This window comes from Chrysemys picta, chromosome 9 (assembly GCF_011386835.1).
Source record: "Chrysemys picta bellii isolate R12L10 chromosome 9, ASM1138683v2, whole genome shotgun sequence".
Lineage (NCBI taxonomy): Eukaryota > Metazoa > Chordata > Testudines > Emydidae > Chrysemys > Chrysemys picta.
The window spans coordinates 87,846,797-87,867,575 of record NC_088799.1 but is presented as its reverse complement, the minus strand read 5'-3'; the positions used below and the strand labels follow the sequence as shown (position 1 = coordinate 87,867,575).

Genomic DNA, 20,779 nt, shown 5'->3' with positions numbered 1-20,779 from the left:
TTAGCCCACAACGTATGGTTTCATAAATTAAGAATAATGTAACTGCAAGGAAACAGGACACTGTCAAGATTCTTAAGGCTCAGTATTTGCCCCTTGATCTTCTGAAAGACACTCTTTGTTGTACAGCAAAATTATTCCCATTATTGGGGACCATATGACTTAAAAAAAAAAAAAAAAAGCCTTGCAACCGTTGCAAATAGTAGCTGGTACAAGAGCAAGACAACAAAGGACTTGTATGTATATGACATTGTCCATTCGCTCCCCTACTAACCCTATCTTTTGTGATTAAGCATCCTGTTCTGAGTGCTCTTCAGCTCCTTCCTTTCTCTCAAAATTAGTGAAATCTGCGGAATGCCATGCACTTCCATCATGTATTCCTGTGGCATTTGTGACTATCATTCCACCTAACAACTGGGATGTTAACACTATTGCATCCCTTTTTTGGGAAGCAAGTTAATCTCTTTCTGATGGGGCACTTTACCATGGAATCTATTGCAGAAGATGGGATGGAATGTTGTAATATTGAGCTTGTTGGACTTGAAAGTGTCCCTTTTAAATAGCTGTCCCTTTTTAATATCCTTAATGTATGTTATGAATTTGCCTCCAGGAAGTTCTCTACTTTAAATTTAGATTCCCAACTAGAATTATGTAATAGAGAAATTTTAGTTCTGTGCACATAGTGGTGGGGAAAAAATGTAGGGTAAAAATAGTGAGCATAGTTTTTGTAAAATGTTGAATAACCTCTTACTACAAGATTGAATACAGGGTGTGTCCAGATCTGGTTTTTTGATGTGTGGCAGAGAGGGTGGGTTACAATTTTAGAGTATCATGCACTGTGGATCGGTGCTTTATTTGTAAATAAAAGGGAAAACTTTTTTCTTTTGGGTAGTTTGTATCGTAAGGATAACATCTAAGGGCACTGTGTACCAGTCATTTATTTCCATTTTAAAGATTATATTTTTGAGTAATGGAAATTGTACATGTTATCATTTATACATTTATTGGTAGAGAAATAGAAAAGTTATGTTGCTATTACTCTGAAGATGTATTTGATTGTCACGTATTGCTAAATACATTACTGCATAGCTTTTTTCCACAAGTATCTCATGTGCATTTATTTAAAGAGATTGTAATAACTGGTGCAGTTTAAAAAAAAAAAATGATGTACATTAGGAATCCTCCTTCAGTATCTCAAACCTGTAGCCTTGTGTTTCAAGTCTAATCCTTTACCAGATATTTGGCTGGGGATTTCATCATATAGAGAGCACTGGTGCAAAAAAAAAAGGTGCTGAACAGATTTATTCATTTGGGATTATTTATTTAATGGCTCTTTCATCGTTTTATATGTTGCATTTTCCCCATGTATAACAGGTTTGTGCCTTTTATTGGGTATTTATTTAAAAGGAGCTTACTATATTGTAGGAGGTTGTTTTTACAGGCTTATTCTTGTATGGCTGTTTCTTTAAATGAGTTCCTTTCCATTTTATAATAATGGATACAGAATGTGTGGAAAACAATCCATTGACCACAAAACTGGGAGAGGGGAGATACAAATTCTGCAAAATAAAACATTGCATAAGCACAAGACTGGCTATGTTGACATTTAATTGGGGCACTTAATTTAACAACATACAAAACTGTTTTGGGTTTTTTAAGATTGTTGCTCAGATTCATTCATTTGTTATTGAAAGGTTTTGAAAAATAAACTTTGGCACAAATAAGATGTGTTTATTTTAATGTGTTCAGATATTTAATGCTTGTTTCAAAATTGCTATAAGAGAGTGGAGTTAATTGTTCTTGCTTCATCTTCCTAAACAGAGTGTGACAATCAAAAGGCTGCTTAGTTTGTTCTATTTAAATATAGTTATGGCACTATGCCTTTCTTGCTCATGACATTCAAGTGGTGCCTACGCTTTTGTAATTTGAGGGTTTGATCCATCAGAAAGTCAGTCCAGTAAATGGGACGGTCAATTGCTTTGTTTTCCTTATGTAGGCTAATCTTTAATGGGGAACTATTTCAGGTAGTCACTAAACTTTGGGGGGATTTATTAAATCATTGAAAATAAAGTACATTAGACTGTTGTTCTCCCTTATACTTATCTCCATTTGGGATCAGTATCCGTTTGCATCTTGGATGCAGTAGACTTTAGTCAGCACAAATCTACACATATGGATTGCACAAAATACTCTGAGTAACAGCCGTGTTAGTCTGTATCCGCAAAAAGAAGAACAGGAGTACTTGTGGCACCTTAGAGACTAACAAATTTATTAGAGCATAAGCTTTCGTGGACTACAGCCCACTTCTTCGATATATGCATCCGAAGAAGTGGGCTGTAGTCCACGAAAGCTTATGCTCTAATAAATTTGTTAGTCTCTAAGGTGCCACAAGTACTCCTGTTCTTCTTTTTACAAAATACTCTGCCTCTGAATCCAGTATAATAGAAGCAAAAAGGGGCAACATCCTAGGTTGCGTGGTTTTGTTACATATACTGTTAACTAGAATCCCTGGCACAAGGACGTACAATTCTTATTCTTAACCTGTGGCTGACATTTGTAGCCAGTAAGTTGCCTTTACTGAGATTTTTTTTTTTCATTCTCAAAAAAATAAAATTGCTAGTTTTTCCATCACAAATTGCAGCATTATGCAACTGATTTGTTTAAAACAAGCAACAAAAAACTATCAGCTAATGTCAAAACTAAGGGCATAAATCCTAACCAGGCAGTATTCGCTTCAGGTAGGTACTTAAAAGCCTGCAGGAAACAGCAAATGAAAGGCAAATCCATTTACACATTGCATTCTTTGGATTTTACTATTTTGGTTTATTGTTGCTAGGGAAATGCTATGCCTAAAGTTCATATCATTGGATGTCACAGTGAGTTGCTCTTGGAAATGGTTGTTACAAAGAACTGGCTAGGTCTTAAGCTGAGCCATAGGTAGCGTGAACCACACACAGTAACGAAGAACACACATCCTGTCTCCATGCATATGTTCCCAACACTAACTTAAAGGTTTTTCAAAGTTTCCTATGAGACCATCACTTTAAGCAGCAGTATTTTGAACCAGCTGCACTTTAGTGCAAGTTTGTTAGAAGATTTGTTTCAATTAATAACTTGAAATAGTAGACTGCTAATTCTTGAAGTACTGGGTCACTGCCAGTTGGTCACATTCTAATACAGAGGCACAGTTCCAGCAAAAGCTTTTTATTCATTATAAAGCGTTTCAGAAAGTTCAGGAAATCAAGCTATTTGGTTGACCAGCCCTGTTGTACATCTGTGCTGTGGAGCTGTTCCATGGAATGTTGTAGTACTCTCGGAATTCTGTGCCAAAAAATTAAAAATTCTGTGCGTAATAATTTAAAATTCTGTAAAATTTTGCATATTTTGTCAAAATAACACAATATAATCACCCCCGTTTCAATTATTTTGGTAATTTATTTCAAAATACCTATTAACAAGTATGTCAACAATACAGACAACAGCAAAAAAAGATTCCCCGACCAGCAGAGTTAAAGAAATCCCTACTACAACTCAGTTCCAGTTGGGGAGTGCTGGAGGCGGCTGGGTGGGGCCCCAGAGCCCCGACATCTGAACTTCCATCCTCCCCCAGAGCCTAGCTGCAGGGCAGCCCCAGCCCAAACACCAGACCCCCTCCACTCTGGCCCAGACACCATCACCCTCTCCTCCCAGATCCCAGCGATGGGATACTGCTGGCCCAGACACCAGCATCCCCTTCCACCTGGAGCCCAGACATGGGGAAGCCCCCAGCCCAGACACCAGCACCCTCAGAGCCTTTACTCCCCCCAGCTTCTTTACTGTCCTGCCAGGGGATGTGGTGTGGTGCAGTGCAGTCCAGTCCTGCCCTTCCTCACTCTTTGCCAGAGTTGGGGCCTTTGCCCGTCCCTGGGAGGATGAGGATCAAGCAGAATGTGCAGCCTCCAGTCAGGCTAGGCAGTCCACTCACTGCAAGCTGGGCTCTGCAAACTCCAGCAGTCCCTAGTGGCAGCCAGCAATTCTGTGGGGGAAACAGAATTCTGCAAAATTCTGCATTGCGCAGTAGCGCATGATTCCCCCAGGAGTAAAATGTATGCCTTGATCCTAAAAGTGGAGCTTTATAGGCAGTCCCTTGTACCTACACATAGTCCATGGGAGTTGACTGTACTCAGCTCCTAAATATTCACTATAACTTACATAAAGACGTATTCTTAAATTATTTGTATTATCATAGCACCTACGAACCATAATCATGGTCCCAGGCCCCCATTGTGCTAGGTGCTGCACATACACAGAACAAAAATAAGAGGTCTTATACTTGGGTTGTAACCTCTTATAAGACAAGAGACAACAGATGGATGTAGATTGACTTACTGATGGGAGTTTACAAGGAACAGAGAGTCAATATTATCATGCTAGACACCTTTTGTAGTCCAGCAGAAGCCATCTTTAAAGTACACTGGACCCTCGCTAGAACGTGGGATTTGGGATCCACGTGCGGTGCCGCGTTAACACGGGGACCGCGTTAAAATTAATTGCAATTAATTACATTTGGGATCCATGGCTGCGACAGTGTTATATGCGAATTCGCGCTATATAGACGTGTTCTAGCGAGGGTCCGGTGTATTTATTGTGTATAATCCTTAGGACCAGCTCAATTTCATATGTAACCGTAAATTCTGTAATCCCTTATTCACTACCCTTTGTTAGTTTCCTTATCCTTGTTCCAACTTCCACCTTTATCTGTGCACAGTAAAGAATATTTGCTTGTTCACATTAAACAAGAGCCCGTGGCAAAACCAAAAGGGTGAGATGTTCACACTGTTACCATAACTCTGCTCTTGCTGAAGTCAATGGCAATCATGTTAGGGCCAATCCCACCCAACATCTACAAATATATGTTGGCACTTCCTTGTCTATTGCTGTCAATCTTAATTACAATTTCAATATTTTTAGTTTCACTGGTTGCAACTGACCCTCCTTTAAACATTCTGAAAATATACTGTATACCCTTAAAACTTTTTATTTTGCTAAATACTTTGACTATAATTAGAACTACTTATTTTTACAACACATACAGAGATCAAATAATGAGGGAGGTTTGGAAACAGGTAAGCTGTAATGTGGTTTAAAAAAAATTGATCTCTTTTTAAAATGCACAATAGGCTGGGGAAATTGTCAATTATCTGAATTTTCTTTTGAGTTTCTGCACTTCATTTATTTCCTACTAAATTTTTGTTGAATTAAAAATTATACGTAAGACCCGGATCCACAGAGACTCTAGCACCTAAAGTCCAGATTTAGATGCTACTGTGACCCACCGAATTCCTGCACAGTTGCCACAGAACCCTCTAAAGTGCCTAAACTCACTCCTCACCTAAATTTAGATGGTAACAGTCCCCCATGTTTATAAGTTTCTGCCTCTGTCTGGGCATGCACACTGCTGCTTCAGGCAGGCATGTCGATGCTTATCTCACCTCTTAAGCCCTACCACCATCGTCAAACCAGGTGAAGGTAAGCAGGGCAATGCCTACCTTGCCTTTGGAAGACAATCCAACTCTACACAAAACAGATATGCTGGTTTGGGTCATTCTCAGTCTCTAATATGGAAGCTGTTCCGTTTTGTTTAAATATGCATTGGGCTAGAGACAGAATGATTCTAGTCCAATGGTTAGGCCACTCACCTGAGGTGAGAAATCCTTTTCATATCCCTTCTCATCAGGCAGAAGGGGAAAGTGAACTGGGCTCTCCTGCATCCTGGGTGAGGACCCTAACCATTGGGCTAAAAATTAGAGAGGACTCTTCTCTTTCTGGGCCCCCAATCTGCTTTGTGTGGAGTTAAGCATGCACCGCTGCTGTTCTTGCAAGAACCACTTTCCATGCCTAACTTCAGGAGTGGGTGACGATTCATGGCTGTGGATCCCAAGCAGAGAGAGGTGCCTTCTTGCAGCCCAGGCTTAGGGCTAGTCCACACTTGGAATGCTACAGCAGCACAGTAAAGCTGTAGTGCTTCTGTGTAAACACTCATTACAGCCACGGGTGCGGTCCTCCCATCAGTGAAGTTTATTCACCTGCCCGAGAGGCTGTAGCTAGGCCAATGGAAGAGTTGTTCTGTCAACTTAGTGCTGTCTACAGTGGGGGGGAGGGGGGGGCCTAAATCTGCTTAACTGTCACTCAGGGGTGGATTTTTCACACCCCTGAGCAACATAGCTGGATTGATTTAACTTTTGAGTGTAGACCTGGCCGTAGACACCTAATTCCCTGAGAGAGGCGGGGCTGAGGACACACCCCACACTTCAGCATCTGCAGTTGGTTAGCTTAGGTGCCTCCTTGCCGAGCATGCTGGCTTTTTGTGGATTCTATTCTCAGACCTCTCTCTCTTCCCACTGTATTGTTTAGAGAGCACTTAACCCAGGGTTTGTGGATTCCACTGGGTGGCTAGGCACCCAAAAGTTACGCATTACAACACTGAGTGTGGATCCAGGCCTAGTCTTTTTTTCAAATACAGCAAAGTTGTGTTTTATTACTGTCTTGGATTAATAAACCATTTGCTTCCAATAAGTGAACTGGATTCACAGACTGAAACTTAGATTTGGTCCCTGAGGGCTTGGCTACACTTGCACATTATAGCGCAATAAAGCCTCCCAGAGCGCTCTGCCTTACTCCCCGTCCACACTGGCAAGGCACGGAGAGCGCTCTGACTCTCTGGCTAGAGCGGTCTTGGTACTCCACCTCCCCGAGAGGATTAACAGCTGTTGCATATTGGGTGAGACTCTGCAGCTCCAGTGTAAACGAGGAGTAACATTATTACGCACTGATTGACCTCTGGAAACGCCCCATAATCCTCTTAACTGAAGTGGTCTCTCTTGTCTTTGTTAAAAGCAACAGAGGGTCCTGTGGCACCTTTAAGACTAACAGAAATATTGGGAGCATAAGCTTTCATGGGTAAGAACCTCACTTCTTCAGATGCAAGAAGTTTGTCTTTGTTGTGAACACAGGATGCGGAAGTGCCCTTTCAAAGCTCTGGTTCCGAGAGCGGCTACTTATCTGGTCCAAGAAAACAAACAAACAGCTACTGTTTGTTTTTGAGTGAGTGAGAGAGGTGGGGGAGGGAAAGGGGTCTGAACTTACAAGACAGCATGCTGTCACTCTCTCTCCCCCCACATACATACAACACACTCCTTCCCCTCCCCCCCCCCATTTGAAAAGCACATTGCAGCCTCTTGAATGCTGGGATAGCTGCCCATAATCCACCGCTCCCAATGCAGCTGCAAGTGCTACAAATGTGGCCATGCCAGTGCGCTTTCAGCTCTCAGTGTGGACAGACTGGAGCGCTTTCCCTAGTGTGCTCTCCAAAGGCTGGTTTAACTTAAAGTGCGCTACAGCTGCATGGCCATGAATGTCCATATCTTGTTCTACTGTGTTGTTGTACTAGTAGCTGAAAGCCCATTCTGTCAGATGGGTGCAGGGCCGGCTTTAGCAAGAGCGGGGCCCGATTCCTGGGGGCGGGGCTTGCTGCAAGCCCCAGGAATCGAGCCGCGCTCCGGCCGGGGTTGCCGGGCTTGGGTCCGACCCGGAGCCGCGCCGCGGGGGGGACGACCTGAGCCGTGCTGCGGGGATCGCGCCGGGGGGGAGGGGGAACACGAGCCGCGCCGCGGGGATCGCGCCGGGGGAGGGGGACGGACCTGACCCGAGCCACGGCGCGGGGATTGCGCTGGGGGGGGGACGGACACGACCCGAGCCGCGCCGCGGGGATCGCGCCGGGGGGGACGGGGACAGACACGACCCGAGCTGCGCCGCGGGGGGTGATGACACCGACCCGAGCCGTGCCGGGGGGGGGGACGACACCGACCCGAGCCGCGCCGCGGGGGCCGCGCCGGGGGGGGGGGACACCGACCCGAGCCGCGCCGGGGGGGGGGGGACCCGAGCCGCGCCGCGGGGACCGGGCCGGGCCAGAGCCAACCCGAGCCGCGGGGGCCGAGCCGGGCCAGACCCGAGCCGCGCTGTGGGGGCCGCGCCGCGGGGGCCACGCTGGAACCAAGCCGGGCCAGAGCCGCTGGGGCCTGCGGGAACGGGCCGCGCCTCCCCGAGCCCTTCTCGCGCCCCCACCACCCCAGCTTACCTTGTGCTGCCAGCCCGCCCCTGCTTCTTTTCAGACTTCCCGCGAATCAGAGATTCGCGGGAAGCAGGGGAGGGGGCGGAGCGTTCAGAGTAGGGGAGAAGGGGGAAGTGAGCTGGGGGCGGGGTGGAGAGCTGCAGCGCGGGGCCCTCTTGGCGCGGGGCCCAATTCAGCCAAATCGGCTGAATCGGCCTAAAGCCGGCCCTGCATGGGTGTGCAGTTGAGCCAAGCAATCAACTGTCTGTGCAGTCTTTCATACAAACCAATGACAGTGTTGCATCATATTAGCTGTAGAGTAAAAGTGGTGATGTCACGCTAGATGCCACAAAGGTGTAATTTGTTAAATCAAAATGGCTCCGGATTTAAAATGTCGGATGGTAACAGACCATGAATCTCAGTGATGATTGAACATGGTGATCATTTAAACAGAGTTCTCAACCATGCTTGTAGCTGTTTCCATCATTTCACACCGACTCAACATCCATGCTAGGCTTCAGAGTGACACACAGTGACACTTCTGGAATCTTCTTATGTAGATTCTTGCCCTTTCTTTTGAAAGGAGGAAAAATGTAAGTATTTCAAAAGCTTAGTGACCAAGTGAGAAATTATTTTTTCCTCATCTGACCTCATTGCTTTTTCTTTCCACGTGGCCTACGCCATCTCAGAAGTTAAGTCAGGGTTTCTGCTGCCCTCAAATGGAATAATTAGTGAATTGGAAAACACATCTGCCCTATTCTCTCGTTCATAATTGCACAGATATCCAAATCCAGACAGAGTTGTGGAAGTACAGAACACTTATCTGTCTCATGAGATTAATCTTTGGAAAGAGTAAATTAAATTGAATCCAGGCTTAATGGCAGTGGTTGTGCTGGCAGAAGGTACAAGGTCACTCTTCTTAAAAAAGCAAAATAGTTTTCAAAAATTGTATATTGTACTTGAGCAGCATCTGTTTAGCAGAGATGTGCTTGAAATGCAGTCCACAAACCTCTAGAGGGGCTTTGTAACTAATTTATACTTTCCTCTCTCTTCCTCCTCCTCAGTTGGTGTGCTCCTAATAGCTTGGCTCTATCACTGCACTCTTCTCCGAAATTGCAGCTGCTAAACAGCCTTTGGCAAAGATATTCAAAAATAGGAGCACAAAGTTAGGCCCCAGAATTGATAGACTCATAGACTTCAAGGCCAGAAGGGATCATTTAGTCTGACCTCATGCACATGGCAGGCTACAAACCTCACCCACTCACTGCTGTAATAGGCTCATAACCTCTGGCTAAGTACTGAAGTCCCCAATTCTTGATTTAAAGACTTAAAGTTACAGAGAATCCACCATTTACTCTAATTCAAACCAAGTGACCCGTGGCCATTGGAGATATTTGCTAATAGCAGTCCCAGATGAGCTACTTGCCATTGTAGGCAACCTCATCATACCATCCCCCCCTAAACTTAGCAAGTTCAGTCTTAAGTTTTTTGCTCTCACTGTTCCCCTTGGAAGGCTGTTCCAGAACTTCACTCCTCTGGTGGTAAAAAATCTTTGTCTAATTTCATGCCTGAACTTATTGATGACCAGTTGTTCTTGTGCCAGCATTGGTCCTTAACTTAAATAACTCCTCTCCCTCCCTGGTGTTTATCTCTGATGTATTTATAGAGAGCAATTATATCTCCCTTCATGTTGTTAGGCTAAATAAGCCAAGCTCCTTAAGCCTGCTCTCGTAAGGTAGGTTCTCCATTCCTCTGATCATCCTAGTAGCCCTTCTCTGCATCAGTTCCAGTTTGAATTCATATTTCTTAAACAATGGAGACCAGAATTGCACAAAGTATTCCAAATGAGGTCTCACCGATGCCTTGTATAATGGTAATAACTGTTCCCTCTCTCTTCTGGAAATACCTTGCCTGACACACTTAGGATTGCATTGGCCTTTTTCACAGCCTGTGATCAACCAGGTCTTTCTCCTCCTCTGTAGCTTCCAACTGATATGTCACCAACTTATAGCAAAAATTCTTGTTGTTAGCCCCAAAGTGCATGACTTTGCACTATTAAATTTCATCCCATTTCTATTACAAATAAGATTGGTCCCAAGATGGATCCCTGTGGAACTCCAGGAACTCCACCTTTCAGCATGACCCATTGTAGTCTCCCTTTTAACCAGTTCCTTTCCCACCTTTTCAATTCTCATATTAATCTCATCATCTCCAATTTAACTAATTTCCCATGTGGAACTGTATCAAATGCTTTACTGAAGTCCAGGTAGGTTAGATCTACTGCATTTCCTTTGTCCAGAAAATCGAGTATCTTCTCGAAGAAAGAGATCAGGTTGGTCAGGCACTATCTACTTCTGGTAAATCCATGTTGTTTTTTATCCCAGTTACCATTTACCTCTGCCAGTATCTACTCTCTCTTTCAAAATTTGTTCTAAGACCTTGTGTACAACTGAGGTCAAACTAATGGGCCTGTTGGTTCCCAGATCACATTTTTGTCCTTTCTTAAATACAGGTACCATATTAGCAATTTTCCAGTCATAGGGAACAACCCCTGATGTTATGGATTCATTAAAAATCTTTGCTATTGGGCTTGCAATTTCATGTGCTAGTTCCTTTAACATCCTTGGATGGAGATTGTCTGAGCCTCCCGATTTGGTCCCATTAAGTTTTTTGAGTTTGGCTTCCACCTTGGATGTGGTCATTTCTGCTTCCACGCTGCCACTGCCCCCAACCTTCTCATTGAAAACTTAGGCAAAGTATTTGTTTAGGTGTTGGGCCACGCCAAGGTTATCTTTAATCTCCATTCATCCTCAGTGCTTAGTGGTCCCACTTCATTTTTCCTTGTTTTCTTTTTATTTGTATGACTAAAGAACTTTTTACTATTGATTTTAATTTCCTTTGCACGGTCCAATTCTGCTTGGCTTTTGGCAGTTCTCACTTTCCCCCTACACTTTAACCTCCAAGAGGAAAGTTTCCTTGCTAATCCATCCCTTCTTCCATTCCTTGTATGCTTTCTGCTTTCTCTTAATAACTTTTGATATGCTTGTTCATCCAGCTTGGTATGCATCCCTTCAGTATGAATTTTTCTCCCTTGCTTGGGATGCAGCCTTCAGATACTTTAAGTCAAAGAGGCAGAAACTAATTCCAAGCCTCCTCCACATTGAGATCCTTGAGTTCTTCAGTCCAGTCCACTTCTGTAACAAGCATGCATTTTTGAAATCAAGAACCCTAGTTGCAGACCTATTTCTGTTTATCCTTCCATTTAGTTTAAACTGAATTAACTCATTATCACATAAACTGTGATTGTCCTTTACAACCAGTTCTTCTATGTAGTCCTCGCTACTTACCAATACAAAATCTAAAATGGCATCACCTCTCATTGATTCGGTGATTGGTGAAGAAATCTGTCAGCTATCACATCCAGGAATATCTGGCCCTACCATTATTAGTAGCACTTGTTCGCCGATCTGTAGTTGGGAAATTAAAATCTCCCATCATCACATTCCCACTACTGTTTATTTCATCAAAAATATTCTCTATCCGTATCCAGATAGGTTCCGGGGGGGTCTATCGCAGACCCCAAACACTGTACCAGTGGTTATAAAGATAACCTCTGTTACCTTTCTTCCCCAAAGTGATTTTAAACCCAAGAAATTCTGTTTATCCACTCAATCATTTCTAAATTCTTTACGATCTACCTTGTCATTACAATACAATGTACTACTCCACCTTTTACTTGTCTTTCCTGGATAGCACATACCCTTCAATACTTGTATTGTAGTCATGACTACTGTTCCACCATGTTCCTCGTATTCCTACGATCCCTGCCTGCACCAGTAGTTCTAGTTCCTTCATTTTGTTACCTAGGCTCCTTGCATTGGTGCACAGACATCTTAGTTGTTTCTGTTTGGCTTCATCTAGATTCCTTGCCTGATTAGGTACAGTCATTTAACTGCCAATATCACCGGTTGCTGTCCGTGGGATTGGCACTATCTTTCTTCTAGTTGTCAGTCTCTTACACTCAGTTGTTCCTTTCTCCATTGCTGTATCCGCTCTTACTTGATTTTTCTCCTGCTCTATATTAGGATCAGGTGTGGAGATTGAATGTGCACCTCCCAACTGTCTCCCCCCAAATTCCTAGCTTAAAGCTCTTTTAATCAGTTGTGCCAACTTCTATCCCAGATGTCTATTGCCCTCCCTAGTCATGTGGAGTCCATCTCACGAGAACAGTCCTCTGTCCATGAATGCCTCCCAGTAGTTAAACATCCAAAAGCCCTCCTTAGAGCACCCTTTGCCCAAGCCATCTGTTGAGCACCATAATCTTGTCTGGCCTTCATTGTCCTCCGCTAGGGACAGGTAGAATCCCACTGAAGATCACCTGAGCCTCCATTTATTTTAAGCATCTTCCCTAGCCTGGTGTAGCCTTCCTTGGTGCGTCCCAACAAGAATCTAGCAGTTATCATTTGTCCCCATGTGAAGGGCAATCTGGATTCTTTTCTGCTCCCAAGAGGATCCTGTTTAGCCCTAGGTCTACATTGTGTATCTTTGCTCTCAGCAGACCCTTCTGTTCTCTGGGGCTATGTCTACAATGGGCAATTGAGCGACAAAACTTTTGTCTTTCATAGGTGTTAAAAAAACAACAACAACAACCCTGAAAGACAAAACTTTTGCTGTGACAAGCGCCCGTGTTAGCGGGGGTTGGGAGTGGATGTTTTTTGTTGGCAGGAAAGCCGACAAACAGCGGCTACACAGCGTGACTTTTAGCAGCACGTCTAGCGAGACAGCCACGTTGCTAAAAACTGTGTCGTGTAGACATAGCCTGGGTCAGCTGTGGTGACAGGCCTGTCTGTTCTTATAGGGAGTCTCCAACACATAGACCTCCCTCTTCCCGGTGTTTGTGTGATTCTCTGGCCTTCCCCCTTCTGTTCTTTTTGGCTGCAAGTCTTCTTGTCTTCTGCTCATAGAATCATAGAATCTCAGGATTGGAAGGGACCTCAGGAGGTCATCTAGTCCAACCCCCTGCTCAAAGCAGGACCAATCCCCAAACAGATTTTTGCCCCAGATCCCTAAATGATCCCCTCAAGGATTGAACTCAAAACCCCGGGTTTAGCAGGCCAGTGCTAAGTATCTATAGAAGTAGCCTGACTTTTGAGGAATTCTGAGCACTTAGCTGCTCCCAGAAGGGTGCAGTATCTTTGCAAATCTACATACCTAAATATAGATGTAGGAGCCTCACTTTTTTACCTTTCTTCTCTCTTTTTTAATCTCTCCCACTTTTCTTCATACTGTTCGTGTTGCTTCTCCTTCACAAACATGTCTGTATCTCTGCCTTTTCCCCCTGCAGCCCCACTTGTCTGTTTTGCCTTATCTGCTCACTGTGGCTTCTTTCATTCTCTCATCCTCTGTTTGCTAAAATACACTCTAGTCCCTCTGCATTGTGTGGCTATCTAGGATGTTCTAGGTCAGTGGTTCCCAAACTTTAACAACTTGTGAACCCCTTTCACTAAAATGTCAAGTCTCGCGAACCCCCTCCTAAAAATGAATATTTCCAGGGATTTTCTCCTTTACCTGAGCATAAATTATAAAAGCAGTGATCTTGGAAATATAAAATTTGTTTTTATGGCATGCTTATTACATAGTATTTATTATTAATTATTAGTTATCATTACAGTATTTTTATTACATTATGAAAACGGCAATACTCCTCCAAGATCTCACTTTCGTAGCTTGTATCACTTTGAATAAGCCTGTTATAAGACAAGGCTTCTATGTTTCATCAAGGAGTATCAGATGTGAAACAGCAGGAAGGCATTTACGAAGCCAACTCAAAGAGTTCCTCCTACACAAGCATTCAGGTCTTGAGCAGTCCAGGCAAACAATGCACATTACAACAAAGCTTAAAATTGTTCATAATAATTTTAAAAACAATACTAGCTTCCTATTTAATTTTTAAAATGGCAAAAAATATCCACCTCCCTTTCCATTTCTTATAAGGAGTCTTGAAGTTTAAATCTCCACAGTGTGATAGAGATGTTTGCTTTGATCTGCTTAGCTCTTGGCAGTCCAGGGGCTCTGGGCTGCTGGCCCCATGCTGCCCAGGATCCCTAGGGACGGCTCTGACAACCATTAGAGAATTTTTTCCCGAGAACCCCCTGTAACATTTCGTGAACCCCCAGGTGTTCACGAACCCCAGTTTGGGAACCACTGTTCTAGGTTACCCTTATTAATCCATCCATTAACCGGAGGACTCAGAGAAAAAGACACCCCCTTGATCTGGCTTGCATAGCTGCATGCCACCCAGTGAGACAAAGCAATTCACTACCATTCTGTTGGGAACAATTCCTGGCTAACTGATGTTCATTGATGGAAAAGCACCCAGCTACACCCCTTGTACATCACAAAGGAAAGATGCATGTCGCTATGGAAACTAAAAAGGAAGGGCACCAGCTATGAAGGATACTTACATATAACAATAGAAACATACAGTGTGCAAAACCAATGCCTGGGCAATAAAGGCTCAGACTCCCAGGATTAAGCAACGGAAAGCATAAGTGATAACAGGATGGCATAAAGGGCAAGGAATTTCTGAATCAACTTTCAGACCTACACTTCTGAGTGTAATTAATAAAAGGAAGTGCCCAAGTATCCATGATCTGATGACAAAGAAATAGAAATACTGACTTAAGAATTGCTAATGTGCATTATTAGGGACTGAGAAGGTTTCTGGTGTGCGTGTGTGGTGGGGGAAGGTGCTGGCTAAGGAGAGAATTATTATGGGACTACTAATCAAGCTACAGCAATCTCTAACTGTTCCCTTCCCCCTCTCAAAGTAGTATTAGGGTTACCATCCGTCCGTATTTCCCCGGACATGTCCGGCTTTTGCGTCTCTAAATAGCCGTCCGGGAGGAATTGGTAACAAGGTTAAAATGTCCGGGGAGGTTTTCTCCCTCCCTCCCTTCCATGCAGAGTGCGGCTGCTGATTGGGCGGCTAGGCCGATTGACCCACTCCCATTGGCCTCCAGCAGCCAGAGCCCTCCCCTGCTCCCCCCTCCCTCTCTCTGTAGTCCTGTGTAACACACAAACCGACCCACGTGGAGCCAGAATGGTAAGAGGAGGGGGGGGCAGTCAGGGAGCGGGGGAGTGTTGGATGGGTCCCCAGCCTCCACCTGCCATACCTAGGGTTACCATATTTAAAAAATAAAAAAAGAGGACACTCCACGGGCCCTAGCCCCGCCCCTTTCCCACCCCCGGCCCCGCTGCAACTCCGCCCCTTCCCCAAAGTCCCCGCCCTAACTCCCCCTCCTCCCTCCCAGCCACGCGAAAAGGGCTGCCCGAGCGCTACCGGCTTTACGGTTTGCCGGGCAGCCTCCAGACCCTGCGCCCCCGGCCGGCGCTTCCCCAGCGCAGCTGGAGCCCGGGAGGGGAAGCGCCCAGCCGGGGGCGCAGGGTCTGGAGGCTGCCCGGCCAACCATGAAGCCGGTAGCGCTTGGGCTTTGGGCAGCCCCTATGCCTCCGGACCCTGCGCCCCTGGCCGGGCAGTTCCTCTCCTGGGCTCCAGCTGCTCTGCTCCTCCCTGGACTCAGACTTCGGCTCTGTTTAACAGCCAAGCTGCCCGAGCCAGCGCTACCGGCTTCGGGCAGCCCCATGCCTCCGGACCCCAGCCGCCGGCCGGGCACTTCCCCTCCCCGGCTCCAGCTGCTCTGCTCCGACAGCTGGGGTCCGGAGGCAAGGGGGCTGCCCGAAGCCGGTAGCGCTGGCTCGGGCAGCTTGGCTCTTAAACAGAGCCGAAGTCTGAGTCCGGGGAGGAGCAAAGCAGCCGCGGGAGGGGAAGTGCCCAGCCGGTATTTTTCCTGGACATGTTCAGCTTTTTGGCAATTCCCCCCGGACGGGGGTTTGATTGCCGAAAAGCCGGACATGTCCGGGAAAAAACGGACGTGTGGTAACCCTATGCAGTCTGCCCCAGAGAAAGGGGGCTAGATGACGACTGGCAGTAGCCACTGAGGCAAGGTGGGCATGGGGGAGAGGGTTCCCTGGGAAGGGAGACCCAGAGTGTGGGGGCACTGCTTTGGGACAGCACCTCAAGGTAAGAGGCACTGGGGTCTGTGAGGGACATGGGGGCCTGAAGCAGGAGAGACACTGGCTAGCAGGAGGCGCTCCTAGTGCTGGAATTGAACTAATTCCTGGATGACCAGCAGGAGGCGCCGTGCCAGTGAGTCAGCGATCTGCTACATGGCCAAATAAACTAGTTCCTTTGAAGCAGTAAAACAAGAGTTCTGTGATTAAACCCCTCCGCCCCTTAGAAAGGCACAGCGGGGCGGGAGCCTGGAGGGACGAGGGGAGGGTAGTGCACGGAAGGAGGGGTCGTGTGGGCATCAATGCAGAATGGTCTAGTTAACGGCCCCTAAATGCACTTTCTGCACAGAACTACTGCAGCTTCTCAAGCCCCAAACTGCACAAAGTCTGGAAACGGACAATTCAGGGATTCAGCCAGTTCCCCCCGGTCACATCACCGGGGTCACTCCACAGGCTTAGCCTGGCTGCTCTGCCCCCTGGCCAGGCTGCCCTTTGGTCTGTGAACAGCCCTGGAAACGGGGTGGGATGCACGGCTGGACAAGGGACGTTTTTAGGAAGCTCTGCAGTGCAGGTTGCAGAGCAATGGGAGTTGAGGCAAGGAAACTAGTTGGACGTGTTGTCAGTTTCAGGGGACAAAGTTGAGTGGCCAGTGTCAGACTGCTGGAGCGGAAGGTCCTAGACCAGTGGGGCGGTGCTGGGTTCCTTTCATTGTCCGTCTCCAGACTTCCTGACGTTCGGTGTCCAAAGGCCTCATTGTTTTGTCCAGAAAATGTAGTATTGCTTTGGACGGTAGATGGCCCCACTGACACACATTCAGCATTAACTCTTCTTACGGGTTGTGGGGAGGGATTGCTGAACAGTTTGCATTCCCTTCTCTAGAGAACAAACAAAGCAATTCCCAGCCCGGAGCAGAGCAGATCCATTCTCCTGTGTTTCTCTCTTGTGCTGTGTGTACATGAGCAAACGGCCTGTTCAGCTCTCATGCTGCCCCCTTTCCTGCCGTATTTGCCATTTCAACAAAGTTGACTTTTTCCCACAGAAAATTTTGCTTTCCCCGAAACCACATTTCTGATGGAAAAAGTTTTGCCCAGCTGGAGCAATTTCCTTGTGTGATGGTGCCCCCCCCTAATGCTTTATGGAATGTGCTTATGAATGTATATATGACATAACTAGAATATGTTTTATGCTACATATGCCATGTAACATATCTCTGTAAAGGTTATGATCTACTGAATCTATTAATCCTCTTTGTGTGAATGTATCATTTTTGTACTTCAAGTTAGGAATATTGGCTGTATATTTGCTTGATTTTAACTAGCCTAGTAGAGCATTTGGTCAGCTTCCTGAGAAAAGTGCAAATTAGGTGCCCAATCAAAAACCACTTCAGCCAACAATGAACTTGAAGATGCCAATCCACATCGGAGCCTTCCCAGGATTGTGGCTTGGCTGGTAAAAACTGACTCATGCATGGACATGTGACTTACCCATGTGACTCCAGAACTCCATCTTGGAGCTGGACTTTGCATAGGAGAGAGGAGGGGGTCTCCACCCGCAAGAGAAAGGCTATTTAACCCCCTGGGAGACCCCTCCATTTTGTCTTCAGCTGGCTAAAGGGATAGCCTCTCCACCCCCAAGAATACCTGAAAGAGACTGGAACAAAGGACAGTAACTATAGGGAGTGTGAGTGATTGCTGGACCCAGACTAGAAGGAGACTAGTCTGTAAAAAGGAGCATTCTGGAACTGGGGAGGTTTTTATCTGTACCCAGTTGTATTACTGTATTAGACTCAGACATGCGTGTTTTATTTTATTTTACTTGGTAATTCACTCTGTTCTGTCTGTTACTACTTGGAACCACTTAAATCCTACTTTCTGTATTTAATAAAATCACTTTTTCCTTATTAATTAACCCAGAGTATGTATTGATACCTGGGGGGGGGAGGGGGCGGCAAACAGCTGTGCATATCTCTCTATCAGTGTTATAGAGGGCAAACAATTTCTGAGTTTACCCTGTATAAGCAGGGGTGTGGAGAGGGGTCGAGGCAGGCAGGGACAGGGAGCGGGGTGGTTAGATGGGTCGGGGGTTCTGGGGGAGCTGTCAGGGGGGCAGGGGTGTGGAGAGGGGTCAAGGAGGCAGGGAGCAGAGGGGGTTGGATGGGTCAGGAGTTCTGGGGGTCCTGTCAGGGAGCAAGGAGCAGTTGGATAGGGCATGGGAGTCCCGAGGGTCTATCTGGGGGTAGGGGTGTGAATATGGGGTGGGGGTGTGGATAAGGGTCAGGGCAGTCAGGGGACAGGTAAGGTCCTAGGGGGGCAGTTAGGGTGGGGGGTTCTCAGGAGGGGACAGTCGGGGGACAAGAAGCAGGGAGGCTAGATGGCGGTGGGATCCTAGGGGGCAGTTAGTGGCAGGGGTCCCAGGATGGCGCAGTCAGGGGACAAGGAGTGGGGGGGTTGGGCGTTCTGAGCGGGGCAGTCAGGGGGTGGGAAGTGGGAGGGCGTGGATGGGGGCGGGGCAGGGCGGGGGCAGGGCTAGAGCGGGGCTCCCCCCCATCCTCTTTTTTGATTGTGGAAATATGGTAACCCTAGTATAACTCAGGGCCTAGAATGTGACCAAGTGGTTCCTTCAGCCAACCATAGCATGGGACTGAGCCAGAGCACGTCTCTTGGAACGACATCCACATGCAGGAGAGCCAGCTGGCTACCAGAAAATCTCTCTTCTGCAGTGATGTGGGGTTAAGGGACACGGGGGAAAAGACATGGAGGCTGTGACTAAACTTAGAGCAGCAAGGCCAGGAAAACCAGGGTTAGGTCCCAGGCCTGGCTATCAGATCTGCTGTTTTCTATTCCTGGCTTTGGGACCATGAGCGAGTCTCTGCACGGCTGGGTGCCTCGGTTTCCCCAGCTATCAAATGGAGCTAATCAAGGTTTTGTTTGTTCTCCCCATTTTACAGGGTGGGAAACCGAGACACAATTGGGACCTGTTTCCACTACAGGTCTGTCGTGCGTTTGTAATCTGCTGACCCCCACAGAGCCTATGGACAACACAGCTCCTATAGGTACGTTTGTTCTGTGCTTATCCCCTATGTACCAGCAGGGCTGGACAGCATTTCTCACTGTGATGTGGGGAGCAGGTCCTGGGTACTAAGGGTCTGAAGAAGCTCTCAAGGACTAATTTTTTTAAAATAATTGTTATCAATGAATTGAGAGAAAACATACAATCACTGTGGATAAGATTTGGGGGGTGACAAAATACAGGCAGAGTGGTAATTCCTGATGGGGAGAGGGCAGTGATACAGAGCGATCTGGCTCATTCGGCCAACTGGACCCATTCAGAGAAAACAAGTTTGAGCAGAGCCCAATGCAAGGTCCTATGCGTGGCAACAAGGCACGCCAGCCACACCTCCAGAATGGGGATGTGTATCCAGGAAAGCAGTGACTCTGAAAAGGATTTAGGGGCCAGAGTGGAGAAGCCACTCAACATGAGCTCCCAGTGCGATGCTGTGGTGAACAGGGCTAAAGCCATCATTAGACGAAGGAGCAGAGCCGTGAGTAGGATAGGGAGGTGACACAGCAGCAGTGAGACTGCTATTGGAATACTGCCTCCAGTGTTGGTGTCCTCCTTTGAAAAAGATGGTCCTAGAAATTGGAGCTGGGCAGCAAAGAGCCACCAAATGTTCTGAGGGCTGGAGAAAAATGCCTTCTAGTGAGCTATTGAAAGAGCTCAACCTGTTTAGCTTATCAAAAGAAGATTGAAGGGGACTTCATTGAAGTGTTGAAGTGCCTTAATGGAGAGAAAATACTGGGTATTAAAGGGCTCTCTAGTCTAGCAGAGAAAGGCAGAACAAGACCCAATGGCTGGAAGGTGAAAAGAGACAAATTCCTATGACAAATAAGGCACAAATATTCAACAGCGAGGATGATTGAACACAGGAAGAAGCTACCAAGGAAAGTGGTGGATTCTCCATCTCTTGATGTCATTAATAAAGACTAGATGCCTTTCCGGAATGTGTTTGCCCCAAAAGTAGCTATTGTGGTAGACAGGAGGCCTGTCATATGCAGGGGGTCAGATTAGATGCTCTAACTGTCTCTTCTGCCCATAAAGTCTACTCATTTCTGAGAAACCGAGTGTAGCATTGGGAGCAGCTTGTGATGTTTTACTGTCTAGCCGGCTTGCTTCCTAGAATGAACACTAATTGAGCGGGGTGATCCACAGGGAGTAGCTCAAACCTCCAAAGTGTCTGGCCTGCGGCAGGACATTAGCACTGCAGGGGAGGGGTGGGTGTGGCAGTGACATCACAAAGGCCTTTTGCAGGAACTCAGCCTATTGGTCAAAGGTGCTGGGGAGGTGGTGACCTCACAGAGGGATGCTGACATCAGCCAGGCAGGACAGGGGCGCAGGGCCAGGGAAACCTCAGAAACCCCTGTGGCTTTGCTTCAGCAAGTCTCCTTCTCGAGATCTCTCTTTGAGGTCTGAGAGAGTATTTGGGTTCATGTATGTGACCACCAGGAGGAACCTCTTTTGAGTTTTCTCCTTTCTTTTTCCTGATTTCACTAGAAAACTGACGTCCCTGTTTAGAAGGTAAGAGCCTCCGAGAGGTTTGGAACCTGTTCAGTCTGCTGCATC

General features: G+C 46.4%; 1 protein-coding gene across 1 annotated transcript in view; it reads left to right on the top strand.

Annotated features, from left to right (window-relative positions):
• LOC135973540 (uncharacterized) overlaps positions 1 to 20,779 on the top strand; it is a 904,472-nt gene that overhangs the window by 170,021 nt on the left and 713,672 nt on the right. The window lies entirely within an intron of this gene.